The 27,732-nt window shown below is 35.6% G+C and overlaps 1 pseudogene; it reads left to right on the top strand.

Moving 5' to 3' along the window:
* Positions 1-1,460: 1,460 nt before the first annotated feature.
* Positions 1,461-3,187, top strand: LOC149150591 (ubiquitin carboxyl-terminal hydrolase 6 pseudogene; annotated as a pseudogene).
* Positions 3,188-27,732: the final 24,545 nt, after the last annotated feature.

Here is a 27,732-nt window from a genome sequence, read left to right on the forward strand (position 1 = left end):
CATAAATCATTTAGCTGCATATCATTTAAAATAAATAAATAAATAAATTTCGATACTAACCATTTATGGACAAAGGATCTAGAATGCAGATTAAACATTCTTTGGAGCACAAGGACTACATTGAGGAATGGTATCAAAACATGATTGCGCCATGACATTCATCCGTTCTTCAAGAGATCTTTGTGGAAAATCTAAAGGTTAAAACGATTTTTCATGTCCTCATGCACAATTAGGTACATTTTGCAAATTTGGATATGAACGTTCTAGAAAGTCTAATCCGTAAATGGATCCATTGGAAACATTCATATACTTAAAAAATAAAATAAAAAATTTCAAGTAGGATAAAATAGGGAAATAAAATAAAGCTTGATTGCATTTTTATTTAGAATTTAGAATTTTTAGATTGTATTTATTTTCTTGCATTTTAATAATTTGAAAAAAATATTTTTAATAAAAAAATAATGTTTTGATTTTCAATAATAAAAAATCATGTTAGATTTAAAAAAAAAAACAAAAAAATTGTTTTTGAATAAGTGAAATGTAAATTTTTAAATAAAAATATCAGTTAGTTTTTCCAAAAAATTGACAATTTAGGTTCTCATGCGACCTGTAAAAAAAAGAAGTGCATTAGCTTAGAATCCAAAATTCATCATCATCACACACACATCTATATATCTTGCTTTGAAATTGCTTTGAATGGCTGCCATCACGATCCTGCCTCCTCCTTGGCATATGCGGCCTTCCCAAGACCATATTTATCACCTGCTCTTCTGGGCCTTTGATCTGGAAATTATAAAAAGAAAACAATAATGGCTTCTTGATCGTACCAGGATTTGCTTTGGTAATTCTTTTTAGTTTGGCCCAGGATGGTCCATAGCTATGATCCATTTTATTGTTTGGTGCAATTTGAGCTCTAGCTTGGCCCTTATACGCCTATTTGAGGGCTCTGGTATTTGAAGGAATATTAGTTAGCATTGCATGGAAAAAGGGCAATGGAGAACAATAATTTCTGGCAATGGTGCGGATCTTGCAAGAATATTTTCACCATGAACAAAATCTAGGCCTTCTAGGTTTTCACTTCGGAGCTGGCACATCACATTTCACCAACATACCCCGCTAATGCATGTTTCTGAAAACATGCCACATTCATAACATTACGGGCAGTACACACCGCCCATTTCTGAGACGAAATTGGCTGCGTCACGACACCCTTCCTTCTTATTTCGGATCTTCTCACCAAGCGAACTTATTTAGGTGGGATTGGAGCATCTAGAGTGGCATTTCTAATCCTTAGTCACCAATGGAAACTTGCCTCAGTGCAGAAGATCCAGAAGCGTGCGCAACAAACCCTGGTGAAATTCCTTCATGTAGGAAATCTTCCTTACACGTGGCTGACCAATCATGTAACCAACACAGTCATGGGCATAAAAATGTTTTTTAAAGAAGAACAAGCTGCATCTATGGGCCACACACTTGGTTTTGCTTCTAAATTAGAAATCGCTGGTATTGGACCAGACAACCGACTTGTGAGGTTTGTACGCCAGGAGCTTGAGTTTTTTTATGCTATTCCTTTGGGATTTTACAATGTAGCTTTGAATATTGGATTTTCTGCGGGGATTATATTACCATGGGGAAAAGGGTTCAAGGATTGATCAATACCTATTTCTGATCGATTTTTTTTATTTTATTTTTATTTTTTTATTTTTTATTTTTATTTTTTTATTTTTATTTTTATTTTTTGTGGGGGGTCATTCTTCTCCAATATGCAATTTAAGGGGTCCTCTAAGCCTGTTGGGATTTAGGTCCAGAGGTGTTGGCCCGACCGAGGCCAGAATGGCTAATAGTGACAGCTCAAAGACAGATGATGCATCTGACTCTTCTGGAAGGGACACACTGGGAGGGGATATTGCAATCACTAGTTTTGCAGACCTCTCATTTGATTTTCCTCTGAAGGTATTCCAAGATTCAGGCATTCATGGGCACTATTTTGTTTGTGCTAGGAATCTAGATATCTTAATTAGTGACTATTATTGACCTATTTCATTTCGGGAATTTGGATCTCCCTTCCACAATTCTGTAGCAGTTGGTATAGTCATTCCAACGAAGTTGGCTCGCATTGAGATCAATTATTGTCAGATTCTACGACAACTTGATCATGATCGAGCAAAAAGAGGCATACAGTTCAACTTTTCCTCTTGATATTATGTGTGTCCTCTTAGATACATCCTTTATGAGAGAAAACAATTTTTCCATTTACATTCACTTAATTTGCAAACTATTTTGAAATAATTTTGTTGTTGGTCAAAGTAGGAACCCAATGCACAACATTTATTCGAAGCACATTTGGGTTTGACGTCTAGAAATATCGATGCAATACTGGATTGTGTTATAGGAAAGCGATTCTTTAGAGGGTTGTTCAAGGAATTATCGACAACGATATGTTTTATTCAATTTGGGCAATACATGCTATATGAATTCAATTGTACAATGTTTACATTTGGTTCTAGATTTGAAGTTAGTGTTACAAAAGTACACATATTCTGGGAGGAGTAGTGATTTAGAGCCTTCATCTCATTTTTTTTAACTTCCTTCATCTCATTTTTTTAATTGTGGCTACTAGGGATTTATTTGGTGAGCTGGATAGAAGCACTCAAGTTGTCGCTCCTATGCAATTTTGGATGATGCTGAGAAAGAAGTATCCTCAGTTTTCCCAACAACATAATGGTCTATTTATGCAACAGGATGCAGAGGAATGCTGGACCCAACTTATCTATACACTGTCACAATCTCTCAAGTCCCCAGATTCGAGTGAATCTATGAAGTCTTTATTTGGGATCAAGCTTACAAGCAAGATTCGATGTGTTGAAAGTGGTGAGGAAAGTTTAGAGACAGAGTTGGTGTACTCGTTAAAATGTCACATTTCTCATGAGGTCAACCATTTGCATGAAGGACTGAAACATGGTCTGAAGTCTGAACTGGAGAAGGTGTCTCCTGCATTAGGCCGTAGTGCAATGTATTTGAAGGAATCATGCATTAACACCTTGCCAAATTATTTAACCATACAGTTTGTACGATTCTTTTGGAAAAGAGAATCAAACCAGAAGGCAGTAAATTATCCTTTAGAGTTGGATGTTCTAGATTTATGTTTTGATGGCTACGTGAGAAGTTGAAGGAACCACTCCAGTAATGCCTCTCCATTCTTCAAAAGTTGTGTAGTCAAAACCACATTTCATTTTCAAAACGCTTCAACGTTTTTCTACACGTTTGACTTTTTTTTTCACATATGGAAATGTTTTATACATGGAAATTTCGTTTTTTTTATTATTACGTTGTTTTTTGTTATGTTTTATTTATTTTTGTACATTGTGTTTTTTTAAGAATGTTATATGTTATGTTTTAATGTTTTGTTACGTTTTTGAAGTGTTTTTTGTTTTTTTATATAAAATTTGTACATTTATGTTATAGGTTTTGTTATGATTTTTGTTATGTTTGTTTGTATATATATTTTAGTTTGTATATATGTTTTTTTATGTACATCTATTTTACTTTTTAGTTTTGTAAATATTTCATTAATTTTTAGATTGTATGTTTTATTATTTTTTTAAGAAAATTGCCATGGAAAATTGTCATAAAAATTTATGTGAAATTCATTTAATAATAGAGTTCAACTAGTGTGGTTCATGGTCAGGACAAGTTTAAGAAACAGATCCAGGTTAGCATGATAAATAGTTTGAGCAGAGACTCCAACGGCTCAATTAACGGCTAATTTTGACCTTAGGACCCAGGCCAAATTCTTATTTACTATTTTAATGATATTATTATAATTATAGTTGTTATTATCTTTCATAAGGAAATAAGTTGAATTAGGTAAAAAGGTTGGTTATAAAAAGGGAATCTATTTATTTAAATTTAAATTAATATATATATATATATATATATATATATATATATATATATATATATATATATATAATAGGTTATAAAGGTAGGATTAATAATTTTAATGGTTGGTATGGTAATTTATTGGTTTATTTATTTAATTCAATTTGTTAAATAATTATTATTGGTATTCTACATATATATATATTTTTATTAAAATCATAAAATGACTAGTATTTTTATTCAATAATAATTCAATGGTAAGTTTATTTTATGGATGTTAGTTAAAATAAAATAATTTAAGGTTAAAGATGCACTTATTTATTTATCTAACTTAACTATTAACAAATAAATCTATATATATTCTATAATTAAAGTCAAATTATTCGGTTATTAAGGTGAAAGATAGGGTTAATGGTTAGATTAAAAGGATAATTTATTTAAATTATTTAATAATTATTATATATATAATTAATCATAGGTTGAGAAAATAATTAAATAATTAGTTTATAATAATATTTAGGACCAATCCCTTAGAATATATATACAAATAATTTTAAGGGGTATTAAGTTCAAAAAATACTATCAAAAAATATAATTTAAAAGGAATTTTAGTTAAATAAAGGGCCAAATCATATATGAATAAATCAAAGATTATAAGTTAAATAATAATTAATAGGAAAATTAGTTACATAAAGGATTTTATAATATAAAATAAAGTAAAATTAGTTAGAAATAGTTAAAAATTATAACAAGATTAGACTAATAATAGAATACCTAAAAATAAATATAGAAATAATAATTTTATTTAAATTATATTAATATAAAAATAGTAATAATTTTATTTAATTTTTATTAATAGATAAAGGTAATTAAGTTAGAAAATAACTATTATAGGTTAATGGGAAATGAGTAAATGCCTTAATGGAATATATAAATAAAAATATTAATTAAAAGAATCATTAAATTATAAGTTGATTAATAATTTAAAGTTAGTTAAATAAATCATTTTATTTCCGTAAGATAAATTAATATTATTTAGAAGAATCATACAAAAAAGGTAAAAAAGGACCTTATAAGAACAACAAGGCCAAAATTGGTTAAAAATATAAGGGACAAAATTAGTTATAAGAAGGACATCAAGATAAGAGGGCCACAGAATATCAGAAGAAATAGAAAGAAAGGAGAAAACAATAAATAGAAACGTCAAAATAATAATAATAATAATAATAATATTAATTTATCTTACGGAAATAAAATGATTTATTTAACTAACTTTAAATTATTAATCAACTTATAATTTAATGATTCTTTTAATTAATATTTTTATTTATATGTTCCATTGAGGCATTTACTTATTTCCCATTAACCTATAATAGTTATTTTCTAACTTAATTACCTATATCTATTAATAAAAATTAAATAAAATTATTACTATTTTTATATTAATATAATTTAAATAAAATTATTATTTCTATATTTATTTTTAGGTATTCTATTATTAGTCTAATCTTGTTATAATTTTTAACTATTTCTAACTAACTTTACTTTATTTTATATTATAAAATCCTTTATGTAACTAATTTTCCTATTAATTATTATTTAACTTATAATCTTTGATTTATTCATATATGATTTGGCTCTTTATTTAACTAAAATTCCTTTTAAATTTATTTTTTGAACTTAATACCCCTTAAAATTATTTGTATATATATTCTAAGGGATTGGTCCTAAATATTATTATAAACTAATTATTTAATTACTTTCTCAACCCATGATTAATTATATATATATATATATATATATATATATATATATAATAATTATTAAATAATTTAAATAAATTATCCTTTTAATCTAACCATTAACCCTAACTTTCATCTTAATAACCGAATATTTTAACTTTAATCATAGAATATATATATTTATATATTTGTTAATAAATAAGTTAGATAAATAAATAAGTACATCTTTAACCTTAAAATTATTTTAACTAACTTCCATAAAAATAAACTAACCATTGAATTATTATTGAATAAAAATACTAGTCATCTTATGATTTTAATCAAAATATATATATGTAGAATACCTATAATAATTATTTAATAAATTGAATAAAATAAATAAATAAATAAATTATCAAACCAACCATTAAAATTATTAATCCTACCTTTATAACCTATTATCTATATATATATATATATATATATATATATATATATATATATATTAATTTAAATTAAATAAATAGATTCCCTTTTTATAACCAACCTTTTTACCTAATTCAACTTATTTCCTTAAGAAAGATAATTATAATTATAATAATATCATTAAAATAGTAAATAAGAATTTGACCTGGGTCCTAAGGTCAAAATTAGCCGTTAATTTAGCCGTTGGAGTCTCTACTCAAACTATTTATCATGCTAAGCTGGATCTGTTTCTTCAACTTGTCCTGACGATGAACCACACTAGTTGGTTCGAAACGCGTCGACAAATGATATTCCATGTGATTTTCGCCGAAGAATCTTTCTTAACTTAAAATTCATTTAATCACTGGAGAAAATTGAGAAAAAGTTGTTGTGATGGTTCACTTACACACCCGTCGAAACAAGAAAAAAAAATCATAAAACACGAGACAAAAACAATTGAATAAAAGCACAATATCTCACCTTAACTAAACTTAATTGCAAATAGAATTTCGCTAAGATTGAGATTTTACATTGTCGAAATCATGCTCAAAAATTTGTTGTTGGTTTTATCTAATATTATGTCTTCAAGCATGATGCAAGAAAGAAGAAGAACTGTAAGGGCACTTTATTTGCAGGATCGATTGATGAATTTTTGATTGAGGATTGTTTTGCAGGAATCATTAAGCATTCACAAATAATATTTCTTTTTCTTTATGAAATGATATGGCTAAGGAAATTGTACATATCATCCTTTTAGAAATTGGATTTTTATCGCAATTGTGAAATTGGACTAACCATGATAATTTGAAGCAAAGATACGTCATGAACCTTTTTTACTAGCGTACGTATCAAAAACAAATTGATCACTTCTCTTTGAACACACACATGTTTTTTCAATGTTAGTGCCATGTTTGTTTTCAGGTTTTGGAACAATCGGAGAATTGAAGGAAGCCAATTATACATGATTGATTTTCTATGACCAATTTCAAGAAACATGAACCAATTAAATCCATTTCTGTCATTCATAAATGCCATAATTTTTCCTCTCCAAATTCACAAGCTATTCAAGCATTTTTATCTAAACATCGTCATCACCATTTTCCTGGCGAGAGTCGCATGTTTCCATTCATTAACCCATTAATATATATATTCAACTCGCTTACATGCTGATTTGTCCTTTTTATTTTTGTTCACTTGTTTACCTTCTTGTCATTTTCCTTTCCATTAAATAAATCCTGCTTGATGCAATTTTTCCATCCATAGTGCTTCCAAAATCATTATTCCATACTCGCGTTAGATGATGGGGGATTCATTAATGCCTCCCTTCTAACAGGTCTTCACCTATCGACATCAAAACATTATCTAGGTTCAAGGCTAGAGTCCTTATTAGTACCTTGAGTCTTGTATGCATCAATGACAAGTTCTCTCGCCGACAATCATGGGAATACATCAATGTCCCTTGATCATTGGATCTTACAAGTGGCTTGACATCAGCTCGTCTATTCGCACTTTGCAAGATGTACTTAGGTACCTTGGCACTCGTTGACATTAATGGCGAGTTTGCCTCACATTGGTTAATGACATTCATTAATGGCCAATAATCCAATGACTTCTCTTCATGCTCGACAACAACACATTTATTCACATGACTATAATTGTACCATCGGGTTTTGTAGCAGGTGAAGACTATATCATTTCAGCATTTTGTAGCGGATACAGTAGATTTAGCAACAGAAATAAAGAATCCACTTTCACCACCTCATCCACCATTTATGCAACCAAGAAGCAGATGAAATTCTACATTCTATTCCATGATCCAGCAATAGCTACAAATTCTCTACATATGCACAGTTTGTCCACTTCCTAGGTAAGTAAAGGTATGTTCTTTTCTAGCTTTTAATCATAGAATTCCTTAAATACTGAAATTATAATTTTTGGAAAATACTTCACCATATTTCCTTTCTCATTTGAAAAAAAACCGTAAACACCTTTAGTTTGGGGGGGGGGGGGTAAGGGACATCCATTTATGATCACTCTTCATTCCATTTCACTTCATTTGATCCTAACATACTTGTACTAATCATTATGATTGCATTATGGTTAATAAGTTATGTGATTTGCAAATAAAGACTAATTGATGAGCATATTATATGGCTGATTCAAAGATGCATTCTTAAATATGTTCAATGAATCTTGCTGCAACAAAAAGAAACAAGGTATTGAAACAAAAGAACCAATACCAATTAAAATTTGGTTGTCACACAAGAACCAACCAAACATGTTGCAATTCAATGTATGACAAGGAATACTTTGCAAAAAGAAATGAAATTGCCAAATGCAAAGTTTAAGGACAATTGATATAATCCAAGCTCATTCAAAAGCAAATCATGATTAAGCAATGCAGTAGATTGCATGAGGACATGCAATAACGTCAGTTGGGGGTTATGTAGAGCCTCCAAAATGTATTTAAAATATCATCCACTTTCACCTTTATCGCCACCATTTCACTCACATGTCGTAACTCCATGACCATATAACCTTTCATTAGCCTCCATTTTTATAATTATATGGGTTCCATTTGTGTTTTCCAAAAGCTAATGATTTCTAGTATTTTAAGTGAATTTATGGTTAAAACTTAGAAAAATGACATATACTTGCTAATACTTAAAAGTGGCTTGAGTTTCATGACATGTGTAGGTCATTTGGAAGCTTCCAAGTCACCCTTATGTGGCCTCCAATGCTCAAATTCGAATTCCCTTCAATATGTGGAAGGAGATTTGGATAAAGGTCAAAGAGGATATGTGTCTCATCATTACCTATTTGAGTTGTAACTCTATGAGATTGTGTGTCTCATCATTTCCTATTTGTGTTATATCTCTATGAGATTGTGTGTCTCATCATTACCTATTTGAATTTTAACTCTATGAGATTTTCTAGGGATCTAGGGAGAGAATAGTGGACATCCATTAATAAGGTAGCTTCTTATGTTTTTGTATAAATAGGATATCATCCTCCTTTCAAAGGCATGTGTAAAGTTGGAGATATTTAGGTGGAAAGTTAATATTACTCATGTTTTGAATGGAATTTAGATTTAGCACCATGCTCATGAGTGATGTTCACCTTGATTGGTAATGCGTGCACTGGGAGCCTCTCAACTTGCCATTTCTCATGCTTTTGGATTGGCTGCCTATAATGTGTGAGATTTATTGCTTTTCATAGATTAATATTTATTTCTTTCATAGATTAAGATTTATTGATTTCATATATTTTTCTATGTGAGAGGTTAAGAGTGATTGTTTTTATTTTCTTTCATATCTTTTCCTGTGTGAGAGGTTAAGAATGATTGTTTTTGCTTTCATTTCATTTCATGTGGTTTTGATTATTTATTTCATAGGATCCCAATTTGATAATGCACACATGATCCCTTAGAGTAGATCTCATTTCATGCAATTTCATTTCTGAAACAGTGGTGTGATTTTTAATTCTGCAAGTGTGGTAGATTAAGATTTCAATTCCTGCAACTGTGGTGGATTAATATTTCAATTTCGTGCACTATACTCTAATTTATTTTGATTTTATTGTTGAATTAGAATAGGTGAATTTGGTTTGTCATTATTTGGTTTCGTAGTTAGATTGATCTAAATTGGAATTTAATTTCTAGCATATACAATGCACGCACGCTTCATAAGTTTTATGAAATCCCTGGGTTGACAATTAAATGATAGGTAATTAATTTTCCTCAGCACTCGTCTTGAAAAAATACCAAGATGAAATCCCCACAAATTTCAAACCTATTGCACTCTACAATGTAATTTACAAAATAATCTCAAAAGTCATAGCCAATAGAATAAAGCCTCTTCTTCCTACAATAAACTCTCAAGAAAAATATAGCTACATAGAGGGAAGGAAAATTGTCGACAATATTTTTGTAGTCCATGAACATATTTATTCTCTCTCCACCTCCAAAAATATAGGTATGGTCATCAAACTTGATATGTCGAAAGGCTTCAATAAACTCAACTGGAAGTTTATATACCACATGCTGAAGGCTTATGGATTTGGTTAAACATGGATTTCATTGGTAATTCATTTAATAATGAAGGCCTTCTTCTCCATTTTAATCAATGGATCCCCTCCTCTATTCTTTAGCCATCATGTGGCCTTAAACAAGGGGATCCTCTGTCTCCATCTCTCTTCTTCCTTATGATGCAAGGTCTTGGAAGATCGCTTAATCACGTTGTCTTTGAGGGTTATCTTAATGATAAGGTGCTCAAAATTAGGCTCAAAATCAAAGTGTTAGAATATTGATAAACTTAGCTTGAGATTGAAGAGTTCGTCATTCTGATTCCAATGGTGTGTACGACACTCAAATCCAAGCTCATATGTAGAAGTTAGAGAAAGTCAATGTTTAGGTTTGACTTGGACACATAACAGGATTGGATGATGTGGCAAGGTCCTTCAGCGAATGAGGAGGCGCCAAGTGGCAAGATGCCATTGGCCTCCACATGTCATAGATCACAATCGCAGGTAGGTTGGCATTAAAAGTCGACCCCTGTTCAGGGAAGGGTGCGATGTGATAAGGCAGGCGAGAAGGTTTTCAAGAATTGATAGAAGGCACGATGTGATGGATCGCAATCACAGATCGGCGAAGGGTCAGTGTTATAGAGTCGGCCCTCGGTAGTTACTGAGTTGCGATGCAACCTCACAATCACAAATTGCAGCATGCTGCAAAGTCCCTCATACCTAAGACCTTGGTATTCCGCCGATTGCTAAAGGATCCTAGACGCGATACATTTTAATCTCCACTTAAAAGTTTCATCGGGTCTGTCGAATCACAATCGCATATCGCCCACCTAGTTCACAGTCTATAAGACCACAGGACTCTGCCAATTGTGATTTGCGATGGATAGTCGGTACCGAAGGATTATGGTCCGCCGTGTGGCAAAATTCTCACTCGGTTAGCAGATTTTTGGAGCGAAATTGTGGGTTCCTGTCGGATGTGGAGCAATTTGTGGAACGAATAGTGGGAGAACTAGGAGAAGTCATAACTTCTTCAGTTTTCCACCAAATTGGATGAAAAAGGAGGCTAGATGGTCATTTTTTTACATTCTGAACTGATTGGAGTAGGTTTCAGAAGCATTTGAGCATTATAAACATAAATTTTTACACTTTTGAGCATAATAGAGAGGCCCAAGCCATTGGAAGTTGGACCAAGGAGATGTAGCCCAGGAGGGGTGAACTCCTTTATCATGTTCTTGTTGTACTGTATTTTTGATGATGTTCTATATATGTTTATGTTGTTGTTCAGTTTCTGGGTAATGTTAAATTGCACATAAAATTAACAATAAAACTCTTCATCTCACTTTCAAAAATTAATGAATCCTTAAGAACAATGAAAGCATTTTGTTTATAATCTGAGGAAGATCTTAGCACTACAAAATAATATTCTAAATCAGATAAATTTGGTATCAGAGCACTAGGTTTTCTTTGTGAAAGAAGGATTTAATTGTTTGCAAGTTTATGTCATGCTTACAAGGTTAAAACTCAAAAGAGGTGAAGGAAAGCTGGTTGGAAGCCCTGAAGTTGGGTCAAGGGGAAGAAGAGCAAGGTTGCCACAATCTCCAACACCAGTTCAGCCTCAAGTTGCAGTTGAGACTCCAGAGATCATGTCTCATGAAGGAGAACCTACAAACATGACAAAAGATGAGAAGACCTTCATAAAGGCTTTCTTTGATATGACAGAGATGGTGAAGGTCCTATATGAAGAGAGGAATAAAAAGTTGCAAGGAGAAAGTTCCAAACCTCCCAAAGGAGAAGGCTCTTCAGGAGGAGGTAATGGAAATGGAGACAAACCTCCACCCTCTCCACCATCTTCTTCATCTTCTTCTTCACAAGCATCTTCACACTCTTCCACTAATACAACCCTTACTCATACTCATCATCATTCTTCAAAAGGAACTGGTAAATCACCTTTTTTAAAACTTGATGTTAAATTCAAGTTTCCCATATATAATGGTGAAGTGAATATAGAGAAGCTTGAAAATTGGATTCGTTAGTTGGAGGTCTATTGCATGATTCAAAACCTTCAAGAGGATGAAATAAAGATTCAGTTAGCTTCCTTGAGAACGGAGGGTGAAGCATTAGTATGGTGGGAATCAAAGACCCAAGAGGAGATTAAAAAACATGGTAAGATCTCAATTTCTTGGTATGATTTCATTGTTGCAATCAAAAAACAATTCTACCCTCTAGCTTATATGCAGAAAGGCATCATGTATTGGCAGAACTTTAGATAGCTTAAAGGTTAAAATGTGCAATATTACACCCAAGAATTCAGAAAAAGCTCTCTGATGTTAGGTGTAGATTTGCAATCACATGACACATTTGCTAAAGTACATAGGGGGTTTACATAGTTACCTTAGGCATATTATCTTAATGTTTAATCCCAATAATCTGGATGATGTGTGTTATGCTCTTGACCTGCGATAAATTCTAGAATACCAATTATGTGAAGAAATACAACCAAGAACACAGAATAAAATGAGAAAAACAACAAGTATTTTATTATTCAGAGATGAAATCAATGTTCACTTGCCTCTTCGAGGGGGCAACCTCCAGCAGAGCAGAGCTCAATTACAAAATAAGACTCGATATTTCTCAATGGGGAGTCTCTAGCCTCTATATAGGATTCATATGTACAATACCGTGGGTCATTACCATGGTTCTCTCAATACCATATATCTAATACCATGTTCCGTTTGCAACTAACTGTGGTCCCTTTCTTAAATGTGTGTCAACAACTTACAATTATTAATATGGGCTTTATTGACTCTTTAACTAACTATGACTATGACTCGACCCTATTGGGTTTATTACATAAATAAATGGGTTAGGGTTGGACCCTAATATTCCCTCCCCCATCAAAAGTAGCCTTTTCCTCAAGGCTAAAGTGCAGAAACTGCTGAATAATAGTGGTGGGTTCCCAGGTCATATCTTTTGGAGAAGTATCTTTCCACTTGATGAGGACTTCCTTGATTGTGCGGTCGCACAGATGTCTTTCATGAATATCGAGGACCTGTTCAGGTTGGATCCAGAGTGAACCTTCCTCATCCAATTCGCGTAGACTGGTTTGAATTCTATAATTGTCCCCCACCACTTTCTTGAGGCATGATACATGGAAGACTGGATGGATTTTTGAAGTTGGTGGCAAGGACAACTTGTAGGCTACTGCTCCAATGCTCTGAATTATTTGATAAGTTTTGTAGAATTTGGGAGCTAATTTCTGGTAGCCCTTTTCTTTGAGCGATGTTTTCTTATATGGTTGCAGCCATAGGAATACCCGATCCCATTCTTGAAATGTGTGCTCTGAACGATGCTGGCCTACCTGTTGCTTCATTTGATTCTGAGCTTGATGGAGATTATCGTTGAGACAAGCTATCACAGCGACACGGTTCTGTAGGAGTTGATCAACTTCTTGCACCTTAGAGCATGCTGGGATATAAGAAATAGGTGAAGGTGGGAGTTGGCCATACACTACTTCATATGGAGTCATCTTGGTGGCTTCATGATAGTTAGTATTATACCACCATTCACCTAAAGGTAGCCATTGTACCCATTTATGCTGTTCTCTGAACTGAAGCACCTTAGGTATGTCTCCAAACATTTGTTGACTGCTTCAATTTGACCATCAGTTTGGGGATGATAGGTAGTACTTAGTTGGAGTTGGGTGCCTTGTAGCTTGAAAAGTTCTTGCCAAAATTTGCTGGTGAAAATCGGGTCACGATCAAACACAATGGAAATTGGCATGCCATGCAATTTGAGGATCTAGTCCATGAAATCTTGAGCCACCAAAGTGGGGTAAATGGGTGGGGTAGAGTGCGAAAATGAGCATATTTAGAAAGTCTTTTTGCAACTACCATGATGACTGATTTGTTGCCTGAATTTGGTAGACCAGTAATGAAATCCATAGAAACATCCATCTAGATGGAGGCATGGATTGGCAATGGTTGTAAGGTTCTTGGTGACTTGATTGTTTCTCCTTTGTGGCGTTGACACACATCACATTCAGCTACAAAGGTAAGAATGACATTCTTCATGCTCATCCAAAAGAAGGAACGACGAGTGACAGCGTAAGTCTTTTGAAACCCTGCATGCTCGATAGTGGGAGATGAGTGAAACTCTGCCAAAATGTGAGTTTTGAGGGTGGATGTTGACAATATCACTACTCGATCCTTGTAGCGAAGAATCTCATCCTTCCAAGAGTAGGCAATTGAGGAATTAGGATTTTCTCTCAAGTTATTAATGAGTTGGGAGAGTGAGGGGTGTGAAAACCATTCCTTGTGGGCTTCTTCAATCCAAGCTCATATGGGAAGAGAGATTGATAGCAGGGTGCTTTGATCCTCAAATTGGCATGATAAAGAGTCTGCTACTACATTGTCACACCCTTTATTGTAAATTATCTCATAATCATATCCCAACATTTTGGCTAACCATTTGTTTTGTTGTGGCGATGATAGATATTGATCCAAAAAATATTTGAGGCTTTGATGGTCTGTGCGAATTTGGAAATGTCGTCCCAATAAGTATCGTCACCTGGTATGTACTGCATGTAATATGGACATCATCTCTTTCTCATAGGTAGATTGTCCCAGATGTTTCCTACTCAGTTGTTGGCTGGTGAAAGCCAATGGTTGACCTTCTTGCATTAATACAACACCAATACCAGTACCTAAAGAATCACATTCAATCACAAAAGATTTGGTGAAGTTGGGTAGTTCCAATATTGGAGTGGAACACATGGCCTGTTTGAGAGCCAAAAACGCTTGTTGTGCTGCATCAGTCTAGAGGAACGAATTTTTCTTGAGAAGGTTAGTGAGGGGTCTAGCAATGCGACCAAAATTGTGGAAAAATTTGCAATAGTCACCAGTGAGACCCAAGAAGCCCCTAAGACTATTCAAGGTTTTTGGTTGGGGCCAATCTTGCATCACCTGTATTGTTTTGGGATCAACCCTAACACCTTCACGATCTACAATGTGTCCTGAATACTCAACGTCTTCCACGCCAAAAGAGCACTTGGAAAATTTGACAAATAATTTGTGATTCCGGAGCAGTTGCAAGATTAGGTCTACATGATGGAGATGTTTATCCCATGTTAGGTTGTAGATGAGAATGTCATCAAAGAACACGAGGAATTTTTTTTGGAGATATGGTTTCAACAGGTGGTTCATGATGCTTTGAAAAGTGGATGGAGCACTACAAAGACCAAATGGAATGACCAATAATTCATAATGGCCTTCATGAGTGCAGAAAGCAGTCTTGGGAATGTCTACTTCCTTCACACAGATTTGGTGATAGCTAGAGTAGATCTAGCTTGGTAAAGAATTGAGAACCATGTAGTTCATCAAACAGATCATCAACAACCAAGATAGGGAATTTGTCTTTGACAGTGAGCTTGTTGAGGGCCCGAAATTCCAGACACATGTGCCATTCCCCATATTTCTTGAGCACCATGACCACTGGTGATGAATAAGGGTTGATGCTAGGATGAATAACACCTGCTTCAAGGAGTTCCTTGATTATTTTTTCAATTTCATTCTTTTGGGCAAAAGGATATTGATATGGGCACACATTAGGTGGTTGGGCCCCTGGGACCAAAGTGATGCTATGATCATGTTCCCCTCTAGAGGGTGGAATCTCTTTAGGTTTGTCAAATACCGGCTGGTGGCGGTTTAAGACCTGTTGCATCTTAGGATGAATATGAAGAGTAGTGTGTTCGTTGGCCTGGATGGCATTAAACTAAGGGATAACTCCATGGTGGCCCTTTTCCAACAACTTTTCCATTCGATGTGAGCTGATGATAAAAGGAGCACCTGCCCAGAGTTCATGAAGGGTATGCATGTGGTCATTCTGCTTAAAGCTCATATATAGCTCCTAGAAATCCATTGTGATTGGGCCTAGTGTGCGAATCCATTCAACACCCAATACAATGTCACAACCACCCATGTTAATCGCAAACATGTGGGTCTTTAGGTGGTAGTCTCTCATCTGAAGTTTAATATTTTCGCAACGGCCTTCACATTTAATTGTCCCCCCATCAACAATTAGGACCTGGAAATTAGAGACTACCCTTACAAAACAATGAACAACTTCGGCAACTCGCTAATGGATAAGGTTATGAGTGATGCCACTATCAATCAATACTACTACAGGGCGATGTTTAATAAAGCCTCTGATTTTGAGAGTTTAGGGCGCAGAAATGCCCACCAAAGCATGTAGCGAGATAACTGGTTCCTCTGGCATAGTTGTGAGCTCATTGTCTTACTGGGTTTCCTCAACTTCATCCTCTGGTCCCCCTAAGGGGTTGGGCTTCCCCAGATGAGTTGTGATTAGTAACATCAATTTGAAAGAATTTTGGTTCCTTGAATTTATGCCTCGGGGAGTATTTGTCATCATAGTAGTAGCACAATCCTTGTCTTCTTCTTTCAACCATTTTTGTTGGAGACACCTTTTGAATCTTAAGTGTTTGGGTAGGGCCCTAAGCCTGGGTGGGGTGTCCCTTGGCTATGAAATTTGGACGAGGAGACTAGACAGCTAAAGCACGTTCCACTTAGATAACCTTTGTGTAAGCTTCTATCCATGTAGGTGGGTGGTGCATCCGGAAATGTGCTTGGATGGCTTCTTTGAGACCACTTATAAAACATTCCAAGTAGAATTCATCTCCTAGACTGTCTGTGCGGATGGACAATGTCTCAAAGGTTGCAATGTCGTCTTTTACTGTGCCTGTCTGTCAGAGCTTAGTAAGACGACCCAAAAAATTAGATTCTCTGTGAAAGTCGTCACAAAGAGATTTTGAGAACACCTGCCAAGTTATGTTCCCAAGATAGCATTTCCGATGCCACTACCAGCATTTCCATCTCTCTTGGTCCAAGTAAAGGGCTCCCACACGTAGTTTAGTTTGATCATCTTAGATATTATTCAGAATGAAATATTGTTCCATTTGTGCTACCCATACTGCCGAATTAGAGCCATTAAATTTATACATGTCCAACTTCAGTGGACGAGGGTGGGAATGTTGGTGATTTCCATGGAAGTGAATATGATGGCTAGACTTTCCTTCAAGGTCTTCATTAATACCATGTCCAGATGCAACTCCAACATGATTATATTGAATTGTGCCATGAATTTCTGCATCTGTTCCTCGAAGGAAGCCAACTTTTGTTCAAGGCGCTTGATCTTCTTGTTGGCCATGACTTGAACTCTGGTTTCTACCATACACAGATCTTGGTCGCTTGACGTCACTTTGAAAAAATTTGGGATCACCTGAAAATTGAAGCTGACAAGTGAATAGTACCACTACGATTAGCTCATCGTCCTGAATCTTATCAGCTAAGTCTCTTGTAAGCGTCCCGTGAAGGCCTTAGACGAGTTTTTTTACAACTCCGAATGAAATTTTACTCCCTGCTGATCAATACTGCAGTGTCCAAATTCCAGAAAACTTGATCCTACCCAATGTCCTGCGAAAATCGGGTCTAGACTATAGGAGCCACAAGCCTCATTGCGCATATGGTCATATCTGCCTACAAAACCCCAACGACTGAATGTGAGTTGGACTGCGGCAACAATAGAACCCCAACTGCTAGATCTAAATGGTACTGTGGGGGTAGAACCTCAACTGGTGGATCGAATTGTTGCGGCTAAGACAGAACCCCAACTGCTAGATTTGAATTGTACTGTGGCGGTATAACCCCAACTGGTGGATCTGATCTAGAAAATAAGATAATGGGTGATCTTCAGAGAGTCGAGGGAACTATGGTCTCAAAGGAGTGTCAGGCGCTACAAATCGCAATATACATAAGGGTCCAACAATAGTACTCGGCCCAATCTTTCAGGGCACTAACTAAGGAGGATCAACCATACCCTTAGCCGTACTACCCGACTACCCTATCGTACGCATGAGTAATCTCCCCAAGTGTTGTTCTCAGTGTACTGTAGTAGCAAGACAATTGCTGACTTATCTAAGGCGAGGTTTCACGTGAGCCTAGGGGGTTTCCGATATAACCAGAGGGTATGTGGAAGGAAGTTCGTGCGTGGTTCTGTCTAATGCGTTACTACTCGAAGGGGTACCCGCGGGGGTTACAAGGGAGTTCAATAAGCGTGACCACCTCTTGTATTTCATGTGTGCATGCCTCCCCAAATTCATAGGTTTATGCGTTGAACGACAAATCCCGTGGTTTAAATACGCTGGAACACATCTCTAGCCTAAAAAAATTCTTCCAAAAATGGAGGTACCACCAGCCCTGGAAAGCGCTTTGATACCACTTGTTATGCTCTTGACATACGAGAAATTCCAGAATACCAAATATGCGAAGAAATACAACCCAAAACACAGAATAAAATGAGAAAAACAACAAGTATTTTATTATTCAGAGATGAAAGCAATGTTCACTTGCCTCTTCGAGGGGGCAACCTCCAGCAGAGCAGAGCTCAATTACAAAATAAGACTTGATATTTCTCAATGGGGAGTCTCTAGCCTCTATATAGGATTCATACATACAATACCATGGGTCATTACCATGGTTCTCTCAATACCATATATCTAATACCATGGCCCGTTTGCAACTAACTGTGGTCCCTTTCTTAAATGCGGGTCAACCACTTACAATTATTAATACAGGCTTTATTGACTCTTTAACTAACTATGACTATGACTCGACCCTATTGGGTTTATTACATAAATAAATGGGTTAGGGTTGGACCCTAACAATGTGTGTGTGCAAGCCACTCATCTCGAGGCAAGTGGGAAAAACATCTCAGAAGAAGGTAGTAAAAATCCATTTAAGGGTAAAGAGAAAGAAAAGGGTTTCAAGGGAAAGACAAATGCATCCATTAAAAAGGAAGGAGAGAAAACAATCTGTAAACACTATTCCAAAGAGGGTCACAATGAAGCTCACTGTTGGAAGCTTCATCTCGAAATGAAACCAAAAAGAAACAACATCAAGGGAAAACATAAGACAAATGTAACCAATCAACAAGATTTGGGGTTCGATTCGGGTGATGAAACTAAAATCACAGCCATGGGGTTAAAAGGAAAAGAATCCATTACCAACACTAGTTCTTCAGACTTACAAATGAAACTCCAAATGAAAAAAGGAGAATAGAATTGTTTCACACAAGGGTGATCTCAAAACATAAACAAGATTGATACAATGTTTGATAGCAACTCTCAAGCCAATCTTATCTATGAAAACATTGTGAAGAGTTTAAATATGGAAATTGTTCCACATTATAAACCGTATCCACTTGGATGGGTATGTGACAATGCACAATTGCAGGTTACGAGAAAGTGTAAATTGAAATTCGATATCACTGGAAAATTCATAGATGAAGTGGAGCTTGATGTTATGTCGTTAGATATCTGTGGAATCGTTTTGGGTAGCCCTTACCTTTATGACAAAAATTCTATCTTCCATTGACATGAAAAAAAATATCATTTATTCAAAAATGGAGTAGAATATATTGTGAGAGCTCACAACAAGAAAACAAATATTTTTCTTGTTAATGTAGGGCAAATGAAAAGAATAGTGAATTCGAGCAAGAGTTTCGTGCTTCTCATGATCAAACCCAAAAATGATGTTGATAATGAAGATTTTAAAGGTTGTGATTCGAATTTGAAATTTGAATTGGTTGACGTAGTTATCCAATATGATGAAATGTTTCAGGAACCAAAGGGATTACTTCCCAAGGGAGGAATCCAACACGAGGTACAGTTGCAGCAAGATTGTCCTCTTCCTAACATTGGCATGTACATAATGTCAGTGATGGAAAGCGCATAAATTACGACGCAAATCCAGGGGTTGTTGAATAAAAGGATCATTTGGCCTACTCCTTTAATGTGTGGTGCACCTCTTGTTTTGGCACACGAGAAGAATGGTAAGCATTTCCTTGAATGGGATTCAAGAAGTGGTTTTCATCAAAGTAGAGTTGTTGAAGGAGATATAGGGAAGATGGCATTCAAAACTAGGCAAGGTTTATTTGAATGGCTTGTTATGATTTTCGGTCTTTTCCATGCTCCTACTAATTTTACGCATTGTAAGGAATATGTGTTAAAGCCATTTCTAGACAAGATAGTCTATTTGGATGCCATTTTCATTTTTAGAAAATTTCATTATGAACATGTCATGTATGAGAAAAAAATACTTGATGTTGTATGTCAAGAACATTTGTTTATGAAGATGTCAAAGTATATGTTGGATAAAACTTATTTGATGTACTTGAGCCATAAAATTGGTTTTTCCAAGCGCGTTCAAGTTCCCAAGGGCTTTTTGGCAGTCTACGTGGGATGTGGAGAAGGTGAGATGAAGCTAGACCTCTCCAAGATTGAAGCCGTAATAGTCTGTGGTGGTATTGAATCCATTCCAATAGACACAGGTGAAGGATTCATACATCCCCGTGAAGCTGCATATGCCTTTTCTCCGCTCATAATTTACGCAGACAGGATCAAGAAAGTGATTTGGATAAGAGGTTTTTTGGGAGCAACCCAATGTTGGAGAAGAAATTTTGTTAATTTTTCTTCTATTGTAGTTCATTTGCATTTGTTGGTAGTTGTGCAAAAGGTCTTCCAGTTGGGAGGCAAACGACGAGAGGCATTTAATGTTTAAAAAAAAAAATTAGTACAGTTCCAGTACTTGCACTTCTAGACTTTAGACGGTCATTTAAGTTTCAAGTTGCTATATGTGACTATGCCATGGGCGCAGTCTATTTGCAATATGGTAAGCCCATTTCTTTTCATTCAGAAATTTTCAATGATAAAGTGTTTAAGTTGCATCGATAAAGGCACTTCCTTTGGATGGGTTTTCTTCTACTATTCCACTTAGTCAAAAGGTATAAGAAAGGTATAAGCGACAAGTTCGTTGATGTATTTTCTAGGCCTATAGTTTGTATAACTAATTTCCTCAAGCATCATTTTGTTTTACATGAAAGTTATGATTAGAAAAATACATAATTTCAAGATGTATATTCAAGCTTGAGTCAAAGGAATTAGGTGGAGGAATTTATTTACCATTTGCATCATAATGTATTGTATCATCTTGGTAAGAGGGATGTTTATACTGATAGTAACATGGACAAAGCCAAAGAGTTCATTAAACGACTCCAAATTTTAAATCAAATAATGCAATAACAACTTGAAAAGGTTACACAGAAAGGCATGACAATAATTGTGGAGATCACAAGTTTCAATTCAGTGATCAATGGATTTAGATTGGAAAGGTGAGGGAACTGTACCCTCACCTGTCGGTCAATTGAAAGTGATATTTTGAGGTCCAAAAGACTTCCAGTGGGGAGGAGTTATTAGGTGCTCAAAATTAGGCTAAAAAATCAAAGTGTTAGAATCTTGATAAAACTAGCTTCAGATCAAAGAGCTCGTCATTTTGATTCCAATGGTGTGAACAAAACTCAAATCCGAGCTCATATGCAGAAGTTGGAGAAAGTCAAAGTTCAGGTTTGACTTGGACACATGGCCGGATTGGATGATGTGGCAAGGTCCTTCATCGAATAAGGAGGCAGCAAGTAGCAAGCTACCATTACCCCTCGCATGTTGTAGATTGCAATTGCAAGCAATTAAGCCTTAAAAATTGGCCCCCGAATAGGGAAGGGTGTGATTTGGTAAGGCAGGCGGGAAGGTTTTCAAGAATTGGTCGAAGATGGATGAGATGGATCGGAATCATAGATCGACGAAGGGTCAGCATTACAGAATCGACCCCCGATAGGTACCGAGTTGCGATGCGATCTCGCAATCGCAAATCACAACACGCTGCAAAGTCGCGCATATCGAAGACCATGGTATTCTGCCGATTGCAAAAGGATTCTGGATGCAAGAAATTTATAAGCTCCCGTTAAAAGTTTCGTCGGGTTTGCCGAATCGCAATCTCATATCGCTTGCCTGGTTCACAGTCTATAAGACCACAAGACTCCACCGAATGCGATTTGTGATGGACAATCGGTGCCGAAGGATTATGACCCTCCGCGTGGCAAAATTCTCGCTCGGTTAGTGGATTTTTGGAGCGAAATTATGGGTTCTTGTTGGATATGGAGCAATTTGTGGAACAAATAGTGGGAGAACTAGGAGAAGTCATAACTTTCAGTTTTCCACCAAATGGGATGAAAAAAGAGGCTAGATGGCCATTTTTGGACATTCTAAACTGATTGGAGCAGGCTTCAAAAGTGTTTGAGTATTGTAAACACAATTTTTTACACTTTTGATCATAATAGAGAGGCCCAAGCCATTGGAAGCTGGACCAATGAGACATAGCCCAGGAGGGGTGAACTCCTTTATCATGTGCTTGTTGTAATGTTTTTTTGATTATATTTTGTATATGTTTATGCTATTGTTCAGTTTCTGGTTTATGTTAAATTGCTCATAAAATTAACATAAAGAATCTTCATTTCACTTGCAAAAATTGATGAATATTTAAGCGCAATGAAATCATTTTGTTATAATTTAAGGAAGATCTTATCACTGCAAACTAATATTCTAAATCAGATCACTTAAATTCTTACCCATTGGGCCTTCCGATCAACCCTCAACATACCAACAATTTGTAGATGACACTTTGTTAATGGGTCAACTTACTATTAATGAAGTCAAGGCCCTCGAATATATTCTCCCTTATTTTGCCAATGCTTCAGGTACTGACATTAATCTTTCCAAATCTAAAAAAAAATCTTCAATACCCCCTACCATTCAAATCAATATTTCTAAAATCCTTGGCATTCAATGAAGTTCCCTTCCATCAAAATCTGTAGGAGCACCCCTTGTCAAAAATATTCTCAAAGTCAAAGTTTGGGATGAACTCTTACAAAAAATGGGAAAAAAAATTATTTTCAAAGCTTTAGATCTTGATATTAGATTAACTGTCCTCAAATTAGTGCTTTAGGCTATTCCTTTATACCTTATCTTAGCCCTTGTGGCCCCAAAATCCATCCTTCAAAATATTAGAATTATTCGAAGATCCTTCTTATGGGGAGGATCAAAGTAGTGAAAAAAGTGGGGTCTAGTAGCTTAGGAAAAAATATGCAAACCAAAGGCTATAGGAGGCTTGGGCCTGAGAGACCTAGAAATTCTCAACCAAGCCTTGGGAGAAAATATGTGGCGAAGATGGACTAAAAATCCATGGGGGGCTTATGGAGTAAGATATGGAAAAGTAAATATGCTCCAGAAATCAATCAGAAGCATTTGATATGATTGTAAGGGAAAATAAGAGGATCACATCTATGGAACCAAGCATGGAGCAAGAAATACCTTATATAGGCTCATAGTTTCTAGGAAATTTGGGTTGGAAATCAGCTCTCTTTTGGGAAGAATCCTAGAAGTGATGGCCAAAACTCCAGTAGAGGGGAAACATGGACGATCTCAAGGTAAACCTATAACTCTTTGGGAGTCCCAGTCATGAAGTTAATTTAGGAATTGTAGGCTGAGCCCAATGATATTCAAAGGAGGATTGATCAAACAATCCAGTTGCAACAATTCAGGGAAGAATTTTATAACAAGGCTCAAGTCATCCATGAAAATATTAAGAAAGTTTTTGACAGAAGGACAAAAGCAGATGATTTCACCATTGGCGACAAAATCTTAAAGTGGGATTCAAGAAGAGAGGATAAAGGGAAGCATGGAAAATTTGACAACTTATGGCCGGGGCCTTATGTAATTTATGCTTTCAGAGGAAATAATGTTTTTTTATCAGAAGTTTAGATGGCACAGAATTACCTGGTGGACTTGTCAATGGCAGGATGCTCAAACATTATTTTTCTGAGCGCTAGATATTTTCTTACCATTTATCATTGTATATATCATTGTCTTTATTGTGTGGATTGGGTAACCTATTAACATAAAGTTAAGCCCGCAGAGAAGGCCCTGAGCTTCTATTGATGAATTAGCATAAATACGGCAACAAATAAATTAGAGGTGGAGGTTCCTGAAATAAAAACTCAAGGTTATTGATCACATGTTCTTGGCATCTCACAAGGAGAGTGCCATCCCCAACTGGAGCCACTTTTAGGGTCCTATACTTTATAGGATCTCAAGGTAATTGAGTAATGTATTCTAGGAATCCTATTATGTAAATACTTGTCAATCTGCCAATGATTTCCAAATAAAAGAAAAAATAGAAAAAAAAAGAAAAAAAAAGAAAACAGGGTATAAAGAAGAAAAATAAAGGGAAAAACAAGAATATTGAAAAAGAAGAAAAGATTGAACCCCACCAAAAGAAACAAAATAAAAAAAGAATAATACTAGAAGTGTTGCAAGCCTAAATGCCACTACTCATACCTAGTTTTTGATTCCTTTCTGAAAAATAAAGTTGTGTGTAGCTTGTTCAAAATGCCACAATCACTAGCTTTAGTTTAATCATACTGTTTAATCATGATTAGACTTCTTTAAATTTTTGTAAATTGTAAAACTTTGTAGAATTTTTCTACAAATCAGCTAGCTTTGATACCATGTAGAACTTTTTTTACAAATCAGCTAGCTCTGATACCATGTAGAACTTTTTCTACAAATCAACTAGCTCTAATACCATGTAGAAATTTCCCACCTGTAGATCACCTGGTAATGCAATGTACTAAAGCAAAACACTTGATCTACTTCTACAAACAATTTAGTGGAAGCTTAATCGAATTGAGAAAGATCAATAAGAACACATATAACTAATATGGAGAAATCAAACACACATAACACATAAGATATAACCAGGGGAAAGCACCAGCCTAAAACCCCATCTTTGTATTAGCATACAAGTGGAAATATGTCTGGATTACAAAAAGCCTTAGCTCGGAAGCTATCCAGCTCTCAGTATAATCCCTCTGCTGCTCATAGATAGTCAAAGGCTTCTCACAAACCTTCTCCTCTACCCTCCAAGCCTCCTATTTCTATGCACAGTTTTTCCTGGGTCCTCCAGCTGCAACCTGTGTGATTCTCACCTCACACACAACACTGACCTTTGAAATAACTGCACAAACCTGAAGGAGATAAATCCTCATCATGGATGAGCTTCCTTTATAGGAAAAATATTCATCCAACTGATAGTACACTGTCCCTTCTCTGATCTCAACTGGGTCTCTGTCTGAACTGACATGCATCAGTTATCCATGAGAGAATACTCAGTTATCTGAAAATAACAGTTGTCACATGCATGCAAGCATCAACAAACTGTATCTCATTAATTTAACAACTTGTTAAATTAATCTAATTGAACTTGACTAAGTTAAACTAAGTCAACTGATCCTCTCAATATAGAACTCATCCTTAATTCCTCAATCAATGGAGAAATTATTGCATGTTCTCACAAAGACTTCAAGTTTGATTTTCATTGACTAATTAACTCATGGATAATTAATTAATTAATATTCAAACTGCTGGTAAGAGAAAATTCGAATTTTACTTCCTATTTTAGACCAAGGACTGTCTAAAAATAGGAATCCAACTTGAACTGCTAAAAATAGAACTTCTATTTTTAGCACTTCCATTTTCCATTCCCTGTTGCCCAATCCAGCACTGATGCCCAAACTAATATTTTTAGCAATTTCTTGTTGCCATTTTTCAACATAAATTAGATAGAGAATAAAGGTTTATCCAACAGTTTAATCTAGGTAAATCATTAGTTAGGTAAAAAATGACATTGACCCAACTATTTAATCTGTGTCAACAAGAGAAATAAGGGATAGGTTAGATAATTTTCTTTCTGCACAAAAGAAAATAAAAATGGGTTTTCTAGTCTAAGTGCACCGTAGAGATCAAAATAAAAATGCTAGTCTAGATAAGGGTAGGTAGATTAGATGGTTTGCTTAAATATTAACATGCATGAATTTTATCCTAAGTTTGAGGATATGGAAAAAAGGGCAAAAGTGCATGCTATGCATAATATATTTCAAAATATTTTATTATTAATCCCTTATCCTAAGTTCAAAGGATAAATATGTGCGCGGGGATAAAGTACTTCATATCCTATATTTCCCCCTTATCCTAAGTTTGAAAAGGAAATGATACAAGCGCAAGTGGACAAATATTTTATGTCATTTGTGATTAACCCTCAGTCGCATTCAACACCTCAGGATCTGATCCCCCGCTCCATCCATGACCCTTGTTCTTTTTCGGCTTCCCCTTCGCATTCTCCCTTTACCGAGGGGGTGTCCCGAAGGTGGTTTCTCCCATCGGGCCCTACCCCCTACGTGGCACGACACGGTGATTTCACACCCCCTTCCTTGACCGACACCGCTTACTGCCCATCACGCCCTCCGGAAACTGCCTATCCCTTATCCATTCTTATCGCGCCCCACCACTTTCCTTCCACCCCTCTCTGCCTGCCACTTGTCAAGACCATTGGGCCACATAAATTCTTTCCCGACCGAATACCTATTTGACATTTATTTTGTTTTCCCCGGTAACTGTTCAATAATGGTCCCACACCATTTTCAACGGGATTCTCTCACAAATGTTTAAATAAATCCAAAGCTCATCATTCTCAATCTTTCACTTCTCATTGTTTTCTGTTATTCATAATTTCCTGCAACGATCTCCATCAGAGCTTTCTTTGCCACCAGGACTCCGACATACACTGACCTGCCTTTTCCTTTTCACCTGATAGATTGTTATCGTCTTTGAGCCCAGTAAGCCCTCTGCATATTCATTCTCTTCAGAAAACTTCTACAGTCATGCCTCCTAAAACTAAGATCTAGGACAAGGCCATTGACCCCGTTAATTCCACCTTCTATAGACCTAGATCATATACCATTAGCATACAAAGATTATAGGATAAGTGAAACTCTGTGCGACTATGATTTCCTGGAGTTGTATTGTTGGTTAGAGGATAAACACACAGATAAGACTGATGAGATAGGACTCTAGGAGTCTAACCTCCCCCACTATATCTTTCCTTTGACATTCCAAGCCCTAGAATTTATCAGAATATGCCAAGCTTGTTATGTCCCTGCCCAAAGAGCCATAATTTCCCCTACATGTGACGTTCTTTTCACCATTACAACCAAATCTATTGACCAAATGATGTTGGCCCCTTATGTGGAAAATTATGCCCTTTCTCCCTAGAATTCCTCACCCAACCTTGTCAAAAGCTAGATTTTGCCACCAGAGATAGAATTTTTGAGATTTTCTTGCCAGAGAATGCCCAATTTCCCAAGAAGAATCCTCCTTATCCTTCTTCCATTTTCCCTGATCAGGCCAAACATATTATTTCCATCCTTTCTTACATTCTAGGATATCATTCTGATTAGTGGGTAGATGCGCTCATTGTAGGATTCCTCTCAAAATTTTACATAGACAGCAAGCCCTCTAAAATTTTCAATTTCAGACAATTCTTGGCTGACAATATTGATGAGAAATTCATTAAGTTTCCTACAGAGCAGGTGTTTAGTTACACCTCTATTTTAATTTACATGTTCATCTATTATCAAGCATAAAAGTTCAGTTTTGCATTGCAGAAGTTGGATGATGCAGGGGACCAACAACCAGTGATATTTTGGACCTCATTGGTCATGAAAGAACAACAAGAATTCACCTACAAGCAATTTGTAGAAGACTTTTTTCATCCAGCTATGAACATTCTCCATAGTGTAGTGCAGCCCAGAATCAATGAGGAGATCAAAATAATTCTGCATC

Source organism: Pinus tabuliformis, chromosome 9 (genome assembly GCF_031772625.1).
Source record: "Pinus tabuliformis cultivar Carrire ecotype Pingquan chromosome 9, CPIR1, whole genome shotgun sequence".
Classification (NCBI taxonomy): Eukaryota; Viridiplantae; Streptophyta; class Pinopsida; order Pinales; family Pinaceae; genus Pinus; species Pinus tabuliformis.